The sequence below is a fragment of the Mustela lutreola genome, chromosome 3 (assembly GCF_030435805.1).
Source record: "Mustela lutreola isolate mMusLut2 chromosome 3, mMusLut2.pri, whole genome shotgun sequence".
Lineage (NCBI taxonomy): Eukaryota > Metazoa > Chordata > Mammalia > Carnivora > Mustelidae > Mustela > Mustela lutreola.
The window spans coordinates 2,049,680-2,069,939 of record NC_081292.1 but is presented as its reverse complement, the minus strand read 5'-3'; positions in this window follow the sequence as shown (position 1 = coordinate 2,069,939).

Genomic DNA, 20,260 nt, shown 5'->3' with positions numbered 1-20,260 from the left:
AGGTGCCTGGAGGTGACAGGTGCGCGGCGGTCCGTGTGCTCGGTGCCCCAGAGCTGGGCCCTGGAAACGGCTAAAGTCACACATTTTGCGTTAGGTATGTTCTACCGCAGCCAGGAAGGAGGGGAGAGGTGGGCGGAGAGGGAGGGGAAGGAGACTTCCAGCAGACCCGCACGAAAGGGCCCGCCCGTCTCCCGCTGGAACAGGAGGTGAGACGTCAATTTCCCCACTGTCCTTCATGGAATGTTCCAGATCTTCTACAGTGAGCTTGCATTAAGGAACTCCAGGAAGTTAAGTTTTTTTGTTTCTGAATTTACTGGATGTTCTTCTTGCCACGAGGCAGGAAGGACCGGAAACACCGGTGTGAGCCGGCGCGCTCTGAGTCACGGGCACGTCTGCGTCAGAGCGGCTGTGGGCCTTGTCCTCGCTCCCAGGCCTCCGGGTCCCTCCGAATGTCTGCCCACCCCTGCCTTGGCCGTGAGCCATCCGACTGCTTTTGCCGCCCTCACTCCCTGCTCCCTGCTCCTGGGAGCCTCCGTGTCCCACTCTCGCGGGGGGAGCTTGTTCCGAGCCCTCCTCCTGGCCCCTCCACAGCTTACCTTCCCTCCAGACCAGCCCAAGGCCCCCTCCGGGAGCTTTCCCGCGCACCTGACCTTTGAGTCCTGACCCTACTCAGAAATCTCGGTGCTGAGCTTACAGCCCTCAGCGTCCGTCCCCCACAGGCGAGAGCAGGCAGATTCCCGCCCCGACGGCCCCCCTTCCTGCCGTGGGGCCCCGAGCCTCAGCAACCTCGCGCGGAGAACCGGACCCGCTCCACGAGCAGTGGACGCCACAGGAATCCAGGTGTGAGCCCAACCCCTGGCACACTGCGGATTCTCCGTCCTCGCGGGTGGTCCCTGCCCTCCCAGTGACTGGCTCACACACAGGACACCAGGCCTCCTTCCCGTGCTCCCCAGGGGGGATAGGCCTGGCTCTCAGGGTCTCTGAGCCCCTTCCCGGAGAGAAGCAAGTCAACAAGCAGAGGAAGGCCGAGGGCGGGCGCCCGCCATTGCCGTGCGCTCCGATGCGGTTCAAGCCAGGACAGGCCGGCTCGGAGACCCCAGTCGTCAGCGCTGGGTTGCGTCTGCGGCACCCACCGTCGGAGGGTCTGCACTAGACATGGATGAAAGCCAGTTGTCACAGCAGAGACGGGGTCCCATGGCTGCTCCTCACAAAGCTGCCTTCCCCAGACAGCCCTGCCGCCGGCCCCGACTCACTCAGGAGCCTTGAAAGCGTCCAGGCTGCTGACAGGCTCAGTGGATCCCAACAGGGGCTTGGGAGCTGCCCTGGGTCTTCCCCCGGCCTGTGACGCGGACCTGCTCCGGGATTGCGGTCGGACAAGCCCTGGCGCCCCTCCAGCTCTCAGGCTCTGACTCCCGAGTTCCCGCGTGTCCGCAGCTTGGATCCTGGTGACTTGACACCCACTCGCCGCAGTGCTGGTCAGCGCCCAGCGCCGGTGACAGGCTCCCTGAGGAGGTGTGGTGCTGGGCGCACACCGAGACCAGCGTCCCCAGCTCTGTGCGGGGCCACGGCCGGGTCTCGCCAGCAGGCGCTCCGCAGAGGCTGCGTCGACCCCACACAGGCGGTGGCGGCGGGGGCTGGGCCCGAGCACAGAGCAGCGCAGGCCTGGGGCTCCCAGCGCCAGGAGACACCCCTCGGTGCTGTGGGCCAGAGGCTGCTAGGGGTCGGGCTCCGGTCATGGCTTGGGCACTAACCTGCCATGTGACCTTGGATGTGTCCCTTTGACCTTGTGAGCCTCAGTTTCTTCATCCACAATCCTGAATGGGAGAGTGCCAGCTCCTCCCTTCCAAATGGCCAAAGCATCCACTTCGGAAAAGCCTTGGGGAGTTAAGCTCGATGGGCCTGGGGGAGCCGGGCTCCTGAGGGACACACGATGCACAGCCCCGTACCCGCCGGCTTCTCCTGCACCCGGGCCGTGGGGAGCGCTCCGCGGACCACCACGTCCCCTTCCAGATGTCTGTGCCCACACGGTCGGGTCTGCGGAGAGGACGCAGACCCCCACTGCCTCGTTCCCCAACCAGATCCCCGCGGCCCCCACTCCTGTTGACCGTGTCGGGGGTCGCCCTCCTTTGGGGAATAAACGCGCGTGTGCAGAGTATCCGGGCAAGGGTCCCACAAAGTGAGCCGATTGGCAGGGAGAGAGGCACCTCGGAGAGTCTCCAGGCACTGCACACGCCTGTCTCCCAGCAGACGGGAACCGGGGCGGGAGGGGCGGCTCAGGGCGGAGCTGGGCCCGGGAAGGGTCTGCTGCCTGGCGGGGCTCGCAAGGACACAGCCAGCCCATCAGATCGCGGACTCGCACCAGAGCTGAGGCTTGGCCTCTCCGCTCACCCCTTCCCTCACCGCCCATCGGCTCACGACATGGACCCTGCGTCGCAGGCAGAACCGTGGCCCAGACTCGGACGTGGGTCCTGGACACCAACAGCTCAGAAGCTGTGTTGGGAAAGAGGACCTTTCCAGAGAGGAGTAAGGTAAAGTGGGGTCCTGTGGGTGGCCCTAAGAAGAGGAGGCCAGGACAGAGACACGCACAGGTGGACGACCACGTGACGACACGCAGGGAGAGGCCTTGGGGTACTGGCCCTGCCGACTCTCTGGCCTTGGTGACAAGCCACCAGGCTGGGAGACGATAGGTTTCTGTGGTGTCAACTGCTCTGCCAGTTGGTGGCATTTGTCCCAGCGGCCCGCGGGCTGATCACCGCGGCCCACGAGGAGGGCAGGTGCCCCTGCACACGGGCGATGTGGGGTCCCCCCTCCCTGGCAGCTCCCACCCCAGCAGGGGCCCAGGTCGACCCCAACCTCCCACCCACCCACTGACACCCCAGTTGTCAATGTTTCCTTTAAAAATTGCCAGAACCCCTGGGGCACCTGGGCGGCTCCGTTGGCGAGGCATCTGGCTCTTGATCTCAGCTCAGGTCTTGATCTCGGGGTCGTGGGTTCAAGCCCAGTGTTGGCCTCCGCGCCATAGTGGATCCTGATTTAAAAGAAAATTGGCCAGAGGCCCTGGGGTCTCTGGTGGCCACAGTGGGGTGCTGGGTTCCTGAGTGAGCTGAGGACCTTGCTGGGTCTGAGGGCACAGTGACCTAGGAGCCGAGCCACAGCCAGGCCCCGTGTCCGTGGACTGGCCCCAGGACTCCTAACTGCCAGGCGGCCCCGAGACCACCGTGGACAGAGCCGCATCCATGCACATGTGCTAACGGCCAGCGTGGGTCCTTCCAGGAGGAGGGACGGAGCGCTCACAGGCACCGGCCACGCGCCAGGCCCACACTACGCTCCTGGACATTTGGGTCCCTCGTCGATAGCTGTCAGCGACACATAATTATCTCTTTTTCACAGACCAGGAAACCACAAGGAAGATGTAATTGGGCCAAAACCAATTGGTCGAAAAGATAGTGGCCAAATATAATTTGGCCAAAAACAAGTTAATCACCATAATAATATGTTAGGAGGTATTTGGTTAAAACGGAGTGTTTCCCGGCACGGACGGAGGATGCCAGGCGTGTTCAGCCGCGCTCGTGCGAGGTTTAATGAGGCGGCAGCTCGCACCCTGTCTCCAGCGCCGCGTCTCCCCGGTTCCTTGGCTCTGTGCTCCATGCGACGGGAACACGCAAACCTTAATTGGCTTAAGAAGCTAAATATTAGGCAATAATGTCATTTAATGGCGCCTTTTGTTGCTTTGTTTCTTATTCTTGTCAGACAAGCTATTGGCGCTTCTCGTGGAAAACTCGGGAAACACAGGCGAAGAATAAAGAGCTTCGGAACGGCCGGTTTCACCGTGGGGAGCCTTCCGGATGCCTGCGGGGGAGGGAACGAGGCGTGTTTGTAGGCTACTGTGGTCACTACCATCGAGCAAGTGCAGAGCAGCTCACACTTCCTGAGACCCCTCGGAGGCCGCCGCCGCGCTGGGACAGACTGGGACAAACAGTGGGTGGAGCTGGGACCTCGCTGGCTCAAAGTCTGACCCTGCCGTCCCCACCCAAGGGCGTCGGGTGCCCCGGGAAGGGCGCCTCCACAGGATGTGACCCGGCGGACCGGCGCCCACCTGCAGCGTGGGGAGTTTGCAGACATCAGGAAGGTTGGGCTGATGTCAGTACTTGGTTGGGAGCCGGCAGCAATCAGCCGGCCGCTCTGGGTCACTCAGTGTCTCCCGGCCTCAGAGCCCTTCTCCGTGACATGGGCGTGACAGCTCCCAGCACTGTCGGCACGCGACGGTTAGCAGGACAAGAGGTGGGGGAGCTTCCTGGGACTGCTGTGCCCGAGCACCGCACGGACCGAGCGTCTTACACACTGACCCGTGCGGCCCCACCGTCCAGAAGGTGGAGGGCCAGGGCGTCAGCCGGGTCGGCTCGAGGGGGACAGGCCAGGTCCCCCGCCTTGCTGTGGACGGCCATCTGCCCCCGTCTTCCCGCCACCTTCTGTGTGTGTGAGTGCGCGCATCCAAACCCCCCTTCCTATGAGGACACGAGTCACCCTGGATTGAGGCCGCCCTGATGACCCCGCATTGACTAAATCACCCCTGTAACTGCTCTTTCTCCAAGCTCGGTGCCAGCGTATGCACCTTGGGGGCTGGCCCCCACCGATAACGACCACGTGGAGGAAAGGATTGACCACCATGGGCCCCACTCCTATCAGACGACATCAGCCAGATGGGCTGTCTTTGGGGCCACGCAAGAGCCTATGGGGCCAGGACCCCAATACGTGGCAGGAACATTCCAAGACAGGCACGGGGCTCCTCCTGGTGACACCAGCCCAGTGCCCAAAGGCCGGCTTCAGGCCCAGGGTGACCCATCCCTCAGCCACAAGCAGTGTTGGGCAGAGATGCTCACTGCCAAGTCCCTCCCAGAATTGCCCTTGGCCGGAGGGAGCTGTCCCCCTCCAGGTCAGGCCCCTTGCTGGGCTGGCTCGCACCCAGAGACAAGCCAAGGGCCTCATCCTCCTGCTCCAATGTGGACCAGTGCTAAAGGGCCACCCTAGACCCACACACGCTTCACACCAGCAGACGCCTTTGCTTTGACTGCACGGCCGCCAGCCTGCCCCCTCGGCCCAGCCCCGCTCCCTCACCTCCCACAGGCACTGATCGTGAGAATATCCCACACCCGCCATGTCCAGGAGACCGTCCTGTGACCAGCACCACCATGGCTGCGCCCAGCAAGCAAGCTCTGATTAGGTCTCTGGGTCCGGCTCGTCTCCCAGCTCTGGCAATAAGGACCCCGTCCAGGCGAGGGGCAGGCTAGCAGGTCATCACACCCACCATGCTGCACTACGCAGTATTCCCCAAATTCCAAATACCGACCCTCAGAACGCCACCTTGTCTGGAAACAGGATCTTTGCCGACATTGGTTCAAACGAGCTCGTTCTCGGTTAGAGCGGGAAAGATGCACGGGAAACACCGCACGCGCCAGTGCAGGCGGACAGAGGTCCGAGCAGTAGATCTATGAGTCACAGGATGCCTGGGGTCACCGGTGTCACCAGAAGCAGGGGAGGGGAGCGGGGCGGCTTCTCCCCAAGCCTCCGGCAGGATTGGAGGAATCCATTTCTCTTGTTGGAAACCGTGCCCTCTGGTTTGTGGTCATTTGTTACGACAGCCCCGGGACCCTAACACATTCACCATAAACATCAAAATTAACTGAGGAAACAGATCACTTGAATGAACCAATAATCATTAAATAATTTGGACCCAGCAGGGAGAAGTTTGATCTCATGAAGGCAATCTTTTTGTTGTGCAAACCGTCAGGGATAAGGGGAAGGGAGACGTTACCTTAGTAGTTCATGAGGCTTGTTTAATGGGATGTAATAGGCTTGAGTTCAGGAATGCAAGGGTAATTCAAGGTCAGAAATTCTGATGGATATCGCACATTAATACATCTAAATGAAGACAGCAGGGAGTATCACATAGGACGCAAAAGTGAAATTCTCATCTGTTATTGAGTAGAAACAACTTTTAAAAGTAAGAAATAGGATGACTAGGAGTAGTGAAGGTCCGTTACAAGCCTACAGTAGACAACAGACTCAGTGGTAAAACCCCCATGTCCAGCAAGGGAGGACACGGGTCACGTCACCATTCCCACTTGCACTTGCCAAGACAACGAGAGGAGAAAAAGAAAGCAGAGTAAAAATCGGGAAGAATCAGACAAAACTGCCCATGTTTGCAGCAGCACAGCGGTCTTCCTAGAAGAGACCAGCCCCTCCAGAGAACCCAACAGGACAATCCGGCCTCGCTCCCGTGAAAAAAACCAGCTCGCAGAATTCTAGAAAACTTAACACGGCCCACGTCAGCCGGCACCGCATACGACTGGGTGTCACTCCCACACTCCCTGCCCATGTGGGGTGCTGGGCGGCCCTGGGCTGCAGAGCAGACGGCATCTCCCAGATTGGAGGCCACTGTGCTGCGGGCCCAGAAGTACCCCATGTCACTGCTACTCATGCCCAGAGGCGGTCATGGGATTCCACCTCCCCAAGAACAGAAAGTGCCATGTGCCTGTTCCGGGAGGGGAGAGACCCCCAGATTCCCCGGGGCACAGCCAGTGACTTCCACTTACGCCGAGTCCGTTAACAAGAAGAGTCAATCCTGTTAGGGTGTGAATTTCCCCCCAAATAGTCTTTAAAGTCATTATGTTCCAATCAAATTTCAGTAGGGTGTTTTATGGAACTTACTAGAGAATCAGGAAATTATTAAGGAAAAATGAAGCGTCTGTAACAGCCAAGATTTGGAAGCTCAGCTTGTCTGCTCAGAAGTCGATGCTTAAAGAGTGACAAGAGCCGAGTTGGCTTGTCCCTGATGCTGAGATGGAAGCAGGACACAGGATGGTGGGGGGGGGGGGGTGTCCCGGGATGAAGGGGGACCTCGGAGCGGGTAGGTTTGCCGCGCAGAACCCGGGAAATGTCAGAGGAGGGTCCGGATTCAATATGGAGCAGTCCAAACACGGATTAAAGGATGTGGTGACCACTGGTGCCCCATAATAAAACAAAACGAGGTCCTTACTTCATGCCACGCACAGAAATAAATCCCGGGGGAGTAAATCCCTAACGCGAAGAAGTAAACTTTCAGGAGACAATATTAGATCAGCTCGGCATAAGCTTGAGATGGGAAAGGATTAATTAAACCAGACACAAAAAGCCCATGACCTTCAATAGTCGCTTTGACTCAATTAAAATTGAAACGTCTTCTACAGCAAAAAATCCGCAAACAAAGGAAAAATACAGGAAAAGATCATGTGCAGTGCGTGCGGCCGAGGAAGACGGGCTGGGGGACAGAGCGGACACCCCCCCCGTCGTCGGGGAAGAGCCAGTCAGCCCGGAAGCAGGGACAGGTGGGGGGCCCGGCGCACAGCAGCCCACACAAAATGACACGCGGGTGGCCAATAAATACACTTTCAAGTGTTCAGCCTCACCCTTAGTCAGGGAAATGCAATTAAAACCAGAGGAACTCGCCCTTCAACACCTGCGCGCCGAACAGTCTGTGAGGCTCAGGATGTCAGCCCTTAGGAAAACGGGGGCGGGGGTCCGTGCAGCCGCCTCGGGGCGCTGTTTGGTGACATTTAAGGACTCCGAGGGTGCCGTGGCTGTCCCACCCAGGGTGCCTTCCCTGCACGCCGCGTGGCTGGAGAAGGTCACCGAGATGCACGCGGTGACGCACAAGGAAGCAGCGCCAGCAGAAAGATGGAAGACATGGGAGCAACCCCCCCTCTGCCAGGGACCCGGGATGCCTCACTGAAGGCTCGGGAGCCCGGCTGTGGCCGCAGCCGGGGCCGGCGTGCAGCAGACACATCGGAGGAAGAGGTTTAGAAGTGTTGGCACAGCGTGGTTTGGTGTCTGTGTTTCTGCCACAGAAGGGGGGCGTGGCAGCCGCCGTTTCTAGAATGAAGGACTCATGGGGCAGACCGCAGCCAGACCCGGCAGAGCACAGACGTCGACAGACCCGTGGGCAAGCCCTGACGGCTGCTGCAGGGCCATGTACCCCGCAGGTCCGTTACCCAGAGCCACGGCTCTGGCGAGCACAGATGCTCGGGCGTGGGGTCTGGGGATGGACAGTGGTTCTCATGCCGGCAGACGGAGCCATCCCGGGCGGGTCCGGAGAGCTGCTTCCCCAGCTCCAGCCTCTCCCTGATCATATGACGCCATTGTGTGCTCTGACCCGGGAGCGGGGACCCGAGAGGAGCCCAGAGACGACATGCGTTGGTCGTTACGCCGAGGTGGGTGCTGGGGGATTCCCCAAACCACAGGCTGGCGGCAGCATGGAGACCCTAGTGCCATCGCGGGGTTGGCCAGGGGCGCGGGGAGCCCTGTGCTTTGCTGCGGGTGGCCGTGTTTCGTGCCTCACGGGCTCTGGGCCCCATGGCTGATCTCGCCGTATTTCCGCAGTTTAAGGGTTCCCCTCCTGCTCGCCACTTCTAGTCTAAAATAAACACGCGCCCGAAGATAACGGAAGAACCCGAGGCTGTGTGTAATTAGATATGAACAGCACAAAATGCCCAAGCTGAGGGCAAAAATAAATAAATGGGAAGAGAAAGCTTTAGAAAAAAAAAAAAAAAAGGCTGCTCTATGAAGAAGGGAGCAAGGTCCCAGCCCTGACAGCAGTTCCCCGGGCCCACCAGCCTCCTGACTCAGTTTCCCCGCCTGTCACAGGCCGGTAGAGTGCAGAACTAGAAAATGCCCACGGTTCTTTCCAGGGTCACCGGTCCTGGACTCAGAGAGACTCTGTCTAAGCACTTGTCACAGAAACCAGACAGCGCATGGTGTCGCCCGGCAGTGAGCCCCCTGGGAATGTCCCTCTTCCCCTGGACCTCATACTTCAGCTCGGCTGCCTTGGCCTGTAAGGTAGAGTCCCTGTTCCTCTTTTATCCCCAAGGTCCCGCATTCTGGTCTCAGGTCGTGTCCTACCCCATCCACGAGCCTCTCTGTGCCCCTCACATCCCCCCAGCCCCCGCATGCTGGAGCCAGCACCCCTAGCTGAATTTGGAAAAGTCGCTAACCCTAGCAGCAGGAAGCCAGAGCCTTGACACCATCTGGGGCAGGACCTCTGACCTCTGAACTCTGAGCTAAGTCATCTTTGTCCCCCACACTGCAATGTTTACAGCTGTAAACTGGGGGACATGGTGCTGACCTCTGGTCGCTGTGACCATCAGTGGGAACATTGTACGTGATGTGTTTTGCAAACAGTAGAGCCCTTGGCAGAGATGCACCCAGGACTTGCCAGGATGCAGGGACGGGACCTCCTAGAACGATACAAAAACAGTCAAGCCGAGTTGTTCTCAAGGTATCAGACACCAGGGAATGGAGCACTGCGAACCCCAGAGACGGGGATGAGCAAGGCTGGGCCTACCGCTGTGAGCGAGCGTCAGGTTCAGAGAGGAAGCCCAGGCAGAGCTCTGGACCCCTGTGATGAGGAAACAGAGCCTGGGGTGTGGGAGGACCCAGGAAAGAGCCGCCCAGAGACAGGGCTCCTATGACCCGCAGAGGCTCCCCCAGAGCAAATAGACGGAACATTCTTTCTCATGCAAAGGAAGCAGCCCAGACCAGAGAAGAGCTCCCCCCACACCCCAGAGCTCCGAGGAGAGGGTTTCTGTGCTCCCGCAGAGCACAGTGGACCCGCCCCAGCTGGCCAGAGGCACAAGGCGCAACAATAAAATCCAGCTTGAAAAGTGGACAAAAGGTGAAAACAGATACCTCACCCAAGAAGACACACGGATGGCGAAAGAGCCGGGAGAAGATGCCGGTCAGTGCCGGTCCTTACGGACAGGCCAACTCAAAACCGCAACGAAACAAGAAAACCTGACGCCACCATGTCTGGGAAGACATGGGGCAGCAGGAACCCTGCTCGCTGCCGGGGGGCACGCAAAGTGGGGTGGCGGCTTTGGGAGAGGGTCTGATGGTTTCTTACCCAGTTAAACAGGCTCTTGTGACCCTGCATGACCCCGCTCCGAAAATTCCAGGTGGTTCCCCGATGAAGTGGAAAGTCATGTCCACGTGAACAGAAATGCTGCTGGGAGATTTATGCATAATCAGCCCCAATGGGCGTCCCCCGAGCTCCGTGCAGGCATCATGTGGACAAACGGCCTGGCACGTCCGGAGAGTGGACCCCTGGTCAGCCGCGGAAAGGGCTCGCGGCCCACTTTCGCCGCAATACCGACTCTCCGATGCACTTGGCTCGGTGACAGCGGCCGGACCCAAAGCCTCCAGACGCTGTGACTCCATTTATAGGACAATCTGGAAGGACGGAACTAGGGAACCAGCCACTGTGGGGGCTGAGGGAGGGCAGAGGGCTGGGCAGGCGGGCTCGGTGGGACAAGGCAGGCGGGCAGGGAGCCGTTCCGAACGAGTGATGGTGGGAACCACACGGAAGTGTGGGTCACCAAGAGTGAACTCGACGGCACCGCGACAAGACAAAAGTAAGTGAGCAGCGTCGGGAGCCCCGGGACGGAAAGCAGCAGCGACAGGTGCGTCTAACCCATCACAGGTGGGAGACATAACCGCCCCCTGCAGCAGCTCAGTGCAAGCTGCGATGGTTTCACTCGGTGCTGTAAGACTAGTGGTGCAAAAACCCACATAAACTCCATGCTCTGGTGGTACCTGGTTGGACAGCGGCGGATGTGGGTAACCGGGACAGGTTAGCAACAAGCAGGAGAGGAAGGCCAGAGTCACCCCACAGGGCAGGTTCGCGGTCAGTGGGGCGCACGGGCTGAGATTTACTTTCTGGTAGACACATGCAGGTGCACACAGGACTAGAGACGGAAAGGTAGGCGCACGGGGTTTGATGAGGCTGCTGCGTCCCGGCACCGCCCCTGGGAACCCCCGCCACGTGAGCACACCCAGGCCCGACCGTGGTTTCTAAGCACCACCGCCAACATCCGCAGATGGATCATTCTGGAGCCGGAGCAGAGGGCACGTGAGATGCGCCCTGGGCGTGTTGTGGCGCCAGGAGGCGAGTGTTCAAGGGAGCGGGGTACGGATGAGACGTGACCAACGGACACCGACTGAGAACAGATGCGAACCCAGAAAGAGGTTCTGGGGCCGCAGCTGAGCCGTCTGAGTGACAAAGGAACCCGGAGCTGAAGGCAGGACGTCGGCCCGCGAATCAGAACCGGCGTAAATAAACGTTGGATAGATGAGTCAGCGCGGAGGGGGACAGAGCCTCCTCACGGAAGGATTCCCGGTACTGAAGGCAGAAGGAAGCCGAGAGCAGAAGATCTCCACTGAAACGTCACCGTAACGCTCCCGTAGGCGAGAGGCGCAGCTGGCAGCGAAGGCAGATGTTAAGAAGTCGGGGACTGGCAGGGCCTCAGAGCGACTGTCCCCGAACCCCAGAATGTGCAGGAATAGCTGCAGCTTCCTTCCCTTGTCCGCAACGCTCTGATGCGCTCGCCTCCAGCAGGCAGTGGAATCCGGCTCCCGCGGCAGTGGCTGGGCGGCAGAGGCCTCCAGGTCCACGCAGGGAGGACCCAGCCCGGACAGAGGAGGGAGGGAGCGAACGCGGCAGCCCGCGGTAGGCCACCCCGCCCCATGTCCTCGCCCTGCACGCAGGAAGGGCCCTGGTAGGGAAGTGCTGGGACCCACACCCCGTCTGTGGTTGGGTGAGTAGAAGGAGACCAACGTCAGCGCGGCGGCTTTGACCACTAGGCAGATGGTGCGGTGGCAGCCCCATGGCAGAGACCACAGGTGACAGCCCTTGGGCCAAATCCCCACCGCTGTCTGCCATGGAGACCGTGACTGATAAAGTTGGCCCACACCTGCCGTGATGGACATCAGGGGACGTCGGGCTGTGTGTGGCCCGGGCACCGGGCTGTGCTGTCCGTAAGCTTCCAGCCTCAGGCATGGGACAGAGGCTGCCGGGCAAGGATGGGGTTGTCTTATCCAAGGCGCACACGCCACACTCCAAGTCGGGACTCCGGGGTGCCCTGGGGAAGGCAGGGAGGGTCTCTAACCCAATCAGCATGGTCTGCGTCCTTTCTAGTAGCTTGAGGGGTGCCACTCGGGGGAACTCAATGAGGTAGAGAATGTTCCGGGCTTGGTAGGGCGCCTGCTCAGTATAGTTTCACTCTTGGCTGCCCAGCCTTCCCTCCGCTCGGAATGTGGACGAAGCCACCGTCCCCAGGACGGCCAGCAGGGCGGCCACAGATCTCTGGTCTCTGAACACCTTCCTTTGCAGCATCTTTCATCCCTCGCTTGGCTCCTGCAGCCGAGGCTGGACCCCCGAGCAGACAGGATTCATGATGCAGGTACAGGGCAGACACGACTGGCAGGCTTGGTACGCTGGCCCCCGTGGCTCGTTATATTGTCACTGGGGGGACAAAGAATGTGACCCACCCTCACCCGGGAGCAAGGCCAGAGTCGGGAAACTGTCCCGAAGTGCTCGGAGCTGAGCACTGAGCTCCCAGAACCAGTTCCTCAGACCGACTTCGGTCCTCCGATCCCGAGGTGTCCACCTGGGAGGGCAGGTGTGGACCAGAAGTCAGTGGTTCCCACAGGCCCAGCACAGGGTGGTGACTTGCCTGCGGCTCCGGACTCCTACGGACCCACGAGCCGCCTACGTGTTCCGCTGCAGCAGGAACGCCGGCCTCCACGGGTCCCCACAAGGGACCTCCTTTAAGGCGAGGAAGGGAGGCGGCCATAACCCATCCCTGCTGGCCGGGCAGGCAACCGGCCCAGCGCCAGGACCTGGGGAATGCTCAGGCCTGGCTTCGCCCACCAGCTTCCCCACTTTTTACTGCCCTACCACAATCGCAAAAGGCATTTAAGACCCACTTTATGGAGAACCAAGGCTTAGGGTGACCAAATCAGGGGACACCCCAAAAGAGGGAATTCCAGACAAAACAGACTATGTGGCTCCTTTGAGAGTCACAGCAGATAGAGCGATTCAAAGCTCTGAGAAGTCCTGCAGCCAAGAATTCTTCCTTCTGTTTTAGCAAATGTTCTAACTTGACTGGCCACAGAATTACTCTTTAGTAGCATCAGGCGACACCCCACAGGACTCAATCTCCAGAACCCCTCCCAGTCAATGCTGTTCCTCAGTTTGATGTCAAGTAACTAAGCCCGAGAATTGCCTGTTAATATTCCATGAGCTGCTGGAAGACCCGGAGTTATGGTCCCTTCTTAAATTCATATTGTCATTTGGAAAAATAAGAATCGATAGAGCGAGACTTCGAGGACTTGCAAACTTCCAGGCCAGCAGAGCTCGTCAGAGCAAATCTGTTCTTCGGTGTTGACCCCCCTCCTCTCCCCAAGCCCCCCTTTCCTTGATGCCACTGCAGGGACCAGCCTGACCCGCCTGGTACCTCTCTAGCGGCTCCTGCAGGGGCGTGAGTGTGAGTGCGAATGTAACTGGTCCCTAAGCACACCAACACGAGTGTGTGATGGACTCTTCACAGAAAAGCACAGAGGGACACAGAATAAAAACAGACACCCTCCACCAGGACCCTCCCCCCCAGACAACCACTTCCAACCACTTCGGGATGGGGTGCTCCTGGTGGCCTTCGTCATATCTCTAAGTCATAAGCTTTTACCTTGGTGTTTTCATTTTCTAGATCATTTCATTGTTGATTGACTCCTGGGGACTTCTGAATCCAGCTCAGGGATGGAGAGAGCAGGAAAACCATCACTCACTCTTACAAAAGACAAATGCTGGAAGGTGTTAATGGCCTCTGCTGGACGCACCAGAAAATGGATGTCACAAGAAAATCAAGTAACTCAAGATCTGGGAAAGGAGGCAGCTGTGAGGAGAGATAGGACCCCAAAGCGGCAGACACGATGTAAGCCGGCCAAGAGTTACTAGGCTGTTGAGGACCGAGTGTGGGTTTCGCTGTAAGGGCGAGCCCTGGGGGCTCTGAATGTAGAGAGTGTCATACTTTCCCGCAGAATTTCCCCCCTCAAACTCCACCAGGAGCTTACAAGGAAGACCTGTGACCTTCCTGGAAAAACTTTCCAAGGTTCACCTGGAGGAAGAGAACACCAGCCACTCTGAAGGTCTGCTCAGACCCATCCGTCCCATCACCCCATGGGGGAAGAAAAAGGCTTAATCTATGGGAGGAAAAGCCCCTCCCCCAAAGAAATTGGCACTGATGGAAACCATTGCCACTCTCAAACAATTAAAGAGGAAAATATTAAAATACAATCCTCAGCCCAGGGAGTGAGCAAGAACATATGCTCCAACCAGAATTACTAGGGAATGAGCAGGAGTCCACGGGCAGCCCACACCCCGGGGTCTGCAGTCGGAGCGCAGAGGGCAGTCAGCCCCTAAAACCTCAGAGCCAGCCCAGCTCCTGACCCCACTCAGAGACCTTCCTGCTGGCGCAGGAAGCAAAGGCGGGCTCACGTGCAAGCATAAACATATCTACCTCTGCATCTTCTGTCCTAAACCAGGCGTCCACCTTCCAACAGAACCTGTGAGCCACGCAAAAAGGCAGGACGTGGTTCATCCCCAAGAGACACAGCGGCTCTCAGAACCAGACTCAGATATGACACAGAGGGTGGAACCCTCCGTCAGGGAAATTGAAATAACTATGATTAATGTGTTCAGGGCTCTCATAGAAAAGGTGCACAACATGCTAACTCAGATGGGTGATTTCAGCAGACAGCAGGGAATTCTAATCGAAACGCCAGGAATGGAAAACTGTCACAGAGGGGAAGAGTGCTTCTGATAGCCTCTAAAGGAGACTTGACCCAGCAGAGAAAAGAACCAGTGAACCTGAAAATGTATCCGTATCTACAGAAATTATCCAACTGGAAACACAAAGAGGAAAAAGAAGCTGGGGGAGGGGGAGGACAGAACAGAGCGCCCGGGAGCCATATAGGAAAACATCAAGTGGTCTAACACACGCATAATTGGAAGAGCGTGAGGCCACAGAGGGCAGGCAAGAAGAAGTATGTGGGACACAACGCCCCAGAAATATTTAATAGTCAAAGACACAAATCACAGACTGGAGAAGCTCTGAGGACACCAAGCAGAACAAACTACTCTTCTCCTCCCCCCAAATATTCAAACTTCCGGATACCAACAACCAGAAAATCTTAAAGGTAGCATGGGTGGGGGAGAAAAGGTGTCACCTTCAGCAGCAGGAAGGCACAAATCATGGCGACTTTTCACCACGTGCATGAGAGAACCACTGGAGACGCCTTCCAAGTGCTGAAGGAAGGCCTATCAACCCCCAGGTCTTTCGGAGAAACCTTTCCAAAATGGCATGCCTTTATGCAGTAATTAAGGAATTTCAAACCTTGCTTGAATAATATTAACAGGGTATTAATAATATTAACAGAGTATTGTTAATTTTTCATATGTGATATAGCTAATTTCTTAAGATTTTTAAATGACTATCCTTAATGGTTTGAAGCTATTATCTGTTACGGACACAGTCTCAAGTTGCATTGCAGATGACATGGGGTTTTTAGGAGGATTGGCCAGGGTGTTGCTGAAGATGGGCCCAGAGCCAGGTCCTGCTAAGCCGGAGAGGATTATTTGCACATTCCTTATGTGGCGCCCTTTTCATGGTAAACAACTTTGGAATTTTCTATGATAAAAATGCATCAGGTTCATAACACAAATGAACAAGGACTTGAGACTTTCTCAGACAAACAAAACCTGGGGGAATTCATTGCTGACAGACCCAGTCTCCACGAAGTCTGTGGAGCTCTTTCAGGCAAGAGGCACAGATAAGTCAGAAACACACATTTCCAGAAAGAAATAAAGAGCATTGTTGGAAATGAAACTAATGAAGGTAAAGTAAAATGCTTTTTTTCCTTTAGTTATGACTGATCTAAAGTAGAGGTAGGCAAACTTCTTAAAGGGACAGAGAGTAAATATTTAGGGTTTGGGGACACCTGGTCCGTGATAACAGCCCAGCACCAGTGAAGATGGAAGCATGAAAGCAGGACCGAGGGAGACCAAAGGCGCGGCAGTGTGTTGAGAAGCCCTTGTTGGCAAAAACGGGCCGCAGACCCTTGTCCTAAAAGGAAGCAGACTGAGAAAACAAAGTAACAATGTTCTGTGTGTTTACAGAACACATAAAAGTAGAACACAGGACAAGGGCAGGAAAGACTGGCGGAGGCGACTGGGAATATCTTGTCCTCAGAGCTTTGCATCACGTGGAGAGTCACATCATTCACGTAAGGATTGTGCGCTCAAGGGTAGACTCAGATTTCTTGAAAATGTACATTGTCAGCCCTAGGGAAACCACTAGTATTTTTTAAAGAGAAATAAAGAATAAGCCAACAGAGAAGATAAAATAAAATCATAAACTGCGCTCAATTAAATTCAGAAAAGGCAGAAAGAGAAGGGAAACAAAGCAGAAGTGGAATGAACAGTAGAGAGCACGATGGCAGGTTTGCGTCCAACCGTCTTGGTCACAGGCTTCCCTGTGAAGAGTCGAAACATGGCAGTGAAAAAACAGAGAATCAGATTGGATCTTTAAAAAAGCAAAAATCAGCTATATTCTGCCTACAAGAGGCCAAGTTCCAGTATTAAAATACAGATGCAGGAAAAGAAAAAGGATGGAGGAAGACACCATGCAGTCACTGATGGGAAGAAAGCTGAATTAGCTGAGTTTACACCAAGTATATCCAGAAGGAGGACTACTATCAGAGCTAAAGAGGAACACAACATAGTGATAAAGGGGCCAGTTCAAACATGTACGCGCCTAACAACACCCTCAAAATACATGAGCAAAGCGGTGGAACTGGAAGGCGAAACCCACAGTTCCGGGGAGAAATGGTGGCTCTTCTCTCCCTGTAATTGGTAGAACAGGCAGACGGGAAACCAGTGAGGATATATTAGGCCGAACAACACTATCCCCCGACGAGGTCTAATTAACATTGATGGAACGCTCTTCTCAAGGGCCCGTGGAACATTCAACAAGATAGACATATTTGGGGCCTTAAAACAAACCCTGAAAAATTTAAAAGAATAGAATGCATAAAAATGGTCTAGCAGATCATAAAGGAAGGAAACTAGAAATCAAAGTCAGCAGGTCCTCACTGCCCTGCTGCAGAGTTGGCGCCAAATCCCTGCAGAGAATCTGGATTCGGGGCCCGGGCTTTGAGCAGGAGTGAGTTAGCTGTCATGCTGGCAGCCTGACACATGAGCCCCATGATGAGGGAGACCCTATATGTTTGGAGGTGACAGCTCTGGGACCTGTGGCCAGACACAGCAGGAGACGCAGGTCCCGGCAAAATCCAGTCCAGGTGTGTACACCTGGGACCTCACCCAAGAAGCTTCCTGAGCAAGTAGCCCAGACCTCGGGGCCCGTCATCCTCAGTTCACTCACATGGCTGCAGAGGGCATCCCAGAGGACCCTCTGGAGGAGGAAGGAGAGTCCAAAGCTCAGCCCATGGCTAGTGTGTGGGACAAGCTGCCCTCCACCCTCCTCCGGGTGACAGCAAAAGATAGTGGAGAAGGAAGGCCACCCGCGCGGCTGAGCTCTGGGCCGTGCACCTGCTCCTCCACACTGGGCCAAGGGAGTTGCCCTAAGTTTGGAAGGCGCACAGACCACGGGCAGGGAGCAGTGGTCTAGCGGGTGGGTCAGGAGTCCAAGCAACTAAACTTGGCAAGGGTGAGAGAGTCAGGTTCACGTGACAGGCAAGCGGGAGAGGACATGAAGCCTGAAGCTCGTGGTGTTGCACACCCATGCCCTCGGAGCGTGTCTGCAGTGGAGACACCTGGTGCATGGCTGATCCGACCAGGTGTAGTTAGCCAGCCCCAGCCACTGTCACCCCTACACTGACTGGAGGACATTTGAATGGATGCCCACAGAGGCTGAGAAGGAGGCACCCCATGAGCCAACAGCGTGAGCTCCCACTTACCCACGCGGCTGCCCAGCCCACACCCACCCGCCGGCAGCATACAGCTCATCCCTCGAGGGGACCAGACGGCCACACAGCGGCAAATGGACCACACTGGGTCCCGGACGAAAGGGTCTGCACGTCATTTCACAAGCGGAGATTCTGGGCATGGGCTGGGCTTCCTGCCTACCAGACTTCAGCCTATGGCACGGAGGGTGCCCAAGCTTTCGGCCCACGGGCTCGGCCCTCCTCCCACTATCACAACAGGCCAGCAAGCCCACTTTCCAGCAGGGAGGTGAGGGGCAGGCCCATGACCACAGGGACCTCTGGCCACATCCCACGCTGACTGCCCAGAAGCTGCAAGTTCACAGAGCACAGGAGCCAGCTGTCGGAGACACTTCTCCAGCAGACGGGGTGCTGCCTTCACCACAGTGTAATGTTTGGACTACACGCGAGACCCTGGCAATGCCCCTGGGCCCCAGGAAGATACCTGGGAACCAGGGAGCCAACGAGACAGCCCATGCCCCACTCCCTGTGCCCAACCAGGCATTTGCACGTCTCTCCCTATGGCTCCAGGCTCTGCGGACTTGGACGTTCTGGTGCTCCCAGGTGGGCACGGGAAGTATCCCATGGAATTGCAAACCGAGGCTGCCCTTGGGTACTTCAGGTTGCTCATGTCGGCGGAGGGCCAGGCAAGGTGGGGGTGGCCATCTTGGCAAGGTGACAGACCCCATCCATGGGGCATGGCGGGGCATGGGTGTGGGATCAGGTGGCCATTTCCCACCCGTGGGGCCTCCTTAGCCGTGGCCATCAATAGGCAAACCTAGCAACACCCCTTGAAATGTCACAGCGGCAGACCCCGAACCCTGGTGAAGAAGGGCTGGGTCACCCCTCAAGGTCAGCCATCGAGGTGGCCGCGTGGAGACGGTCTGGGCTTGGGGGAGGCTCCGTACCAGCCGGGGCCCTGCGGTGTGCTCACACTGGTCCAGCAGCAAGTACCCGTCAGGCTGCTCATTTCAACGTCATGGCCGGGATCACAGCACCCGGGGACCCGGCCGGGGCCAGGACTCGATGAACGAACACATGGGGGAACGAATGGCTGAGGCCCGGCCCACAGCCGTGGAGGGGAAGCCGCAGACGGCCTCGGCCTCGTGCTGAGAGAACTTGTCTGATCCCGTTTTCCGAGCACCAGGAAACCAGATTGCCCAAGTCTGAGGCGGAGCCCCGCCTTTGCCAGCTGTGTGACCCTGGGCCCGTTCTTCACTCTCTGTGCCTCTGTTTCCCTACCTGGAAGGCCTAGATGTTAACAACGCCTCTCTCTGGTAAGGGATCAAGGCATCAGCATGTGGGACTCACGGGCCACAACAATAGGACACAATAAGCAGAGAATGTGGGAACCAGTAATTATTTTTTGTCACTTCTCAGACCAGGACCCTCGGCCCAGGAGGCCCAGTGACCTCGCCGGAGCTATGCGGTGGGTCAGGGGCCAAGCAGGCGGGCTTTTGGGCCTGCGCCAGGGCTGCCCCCAGGCTTGGACGCCAAAGTGTTGCCTTCAGAGGTCACGGTCCCCAGGCATCTGGGTGCTTCCTGGTCCACCCCGGCCACAGAATCCCTGTGATTTCCCCAACACTCCTTGAGCCTGAAGCAGGAGAAGGTAGGTCTCAGAGCCACGTCCCGGGTCCACACGTGCCCTCCTGCCTGGCCCTCTGCAGAGGTGGAGCCCTCTGAGTAGAATCACGAAGAAAGTGTTCGGGTGTGGGTTTGCCCCTGGGCCGTCTGACCTGCACTCCATCCAAAATACCGCGCGGACGGCTGGGGAAAAGTCCGGGGAGGAGACGGGAACAGAGGGGCGACAAAGCCACCAAAGGTCACCTTGGCAGCCCTCTGCCCCTCTCCTGTGAAGAGAGGGAGACACCTGGGTGGGCTTCCCAGAGGGGGAGAGATAAGTGGGACCTCATCCCTGCCCTTCTGCAGAGGGACACCCCTCCAACGTGCAAACCTCGGCCTCCCCAGACCCTCCTTCTGTGGGTCACCCACCCCCATCTCAGCCCGGCTCACCCTTCATGCTCTTACCCCTCCTGACTCAGGGCCTTTGCACCTGCTGTGACCTCCACTCCATGAGCTTCTGGGGGCCAACTCCTAATCGCCTCTGACTCTCGGTCCAGATATCCCCAGACCCTCCCCGGCCTAAACCAGGAGGCGTGCTGGTTCCCCCTGAGAACACTTAGCACCACAGTCCCGACTGAGCAGTGCACTCGAGAGGCAGTAGGATGGACAGACACACATGCAGCCTCACCAGCACCAGCTGGGGGGTCCCGGGGCTCCACCCCCTGCTGTGTGCCTTTGGGCCAGTGGCTGAGCCCCTCTGTGCTTGTCTCCTGGTGTATGGGATGGGTGACAAGTGCATCCCGTGGGCTCGTGTGTGTGAAGGGCTCCGGGG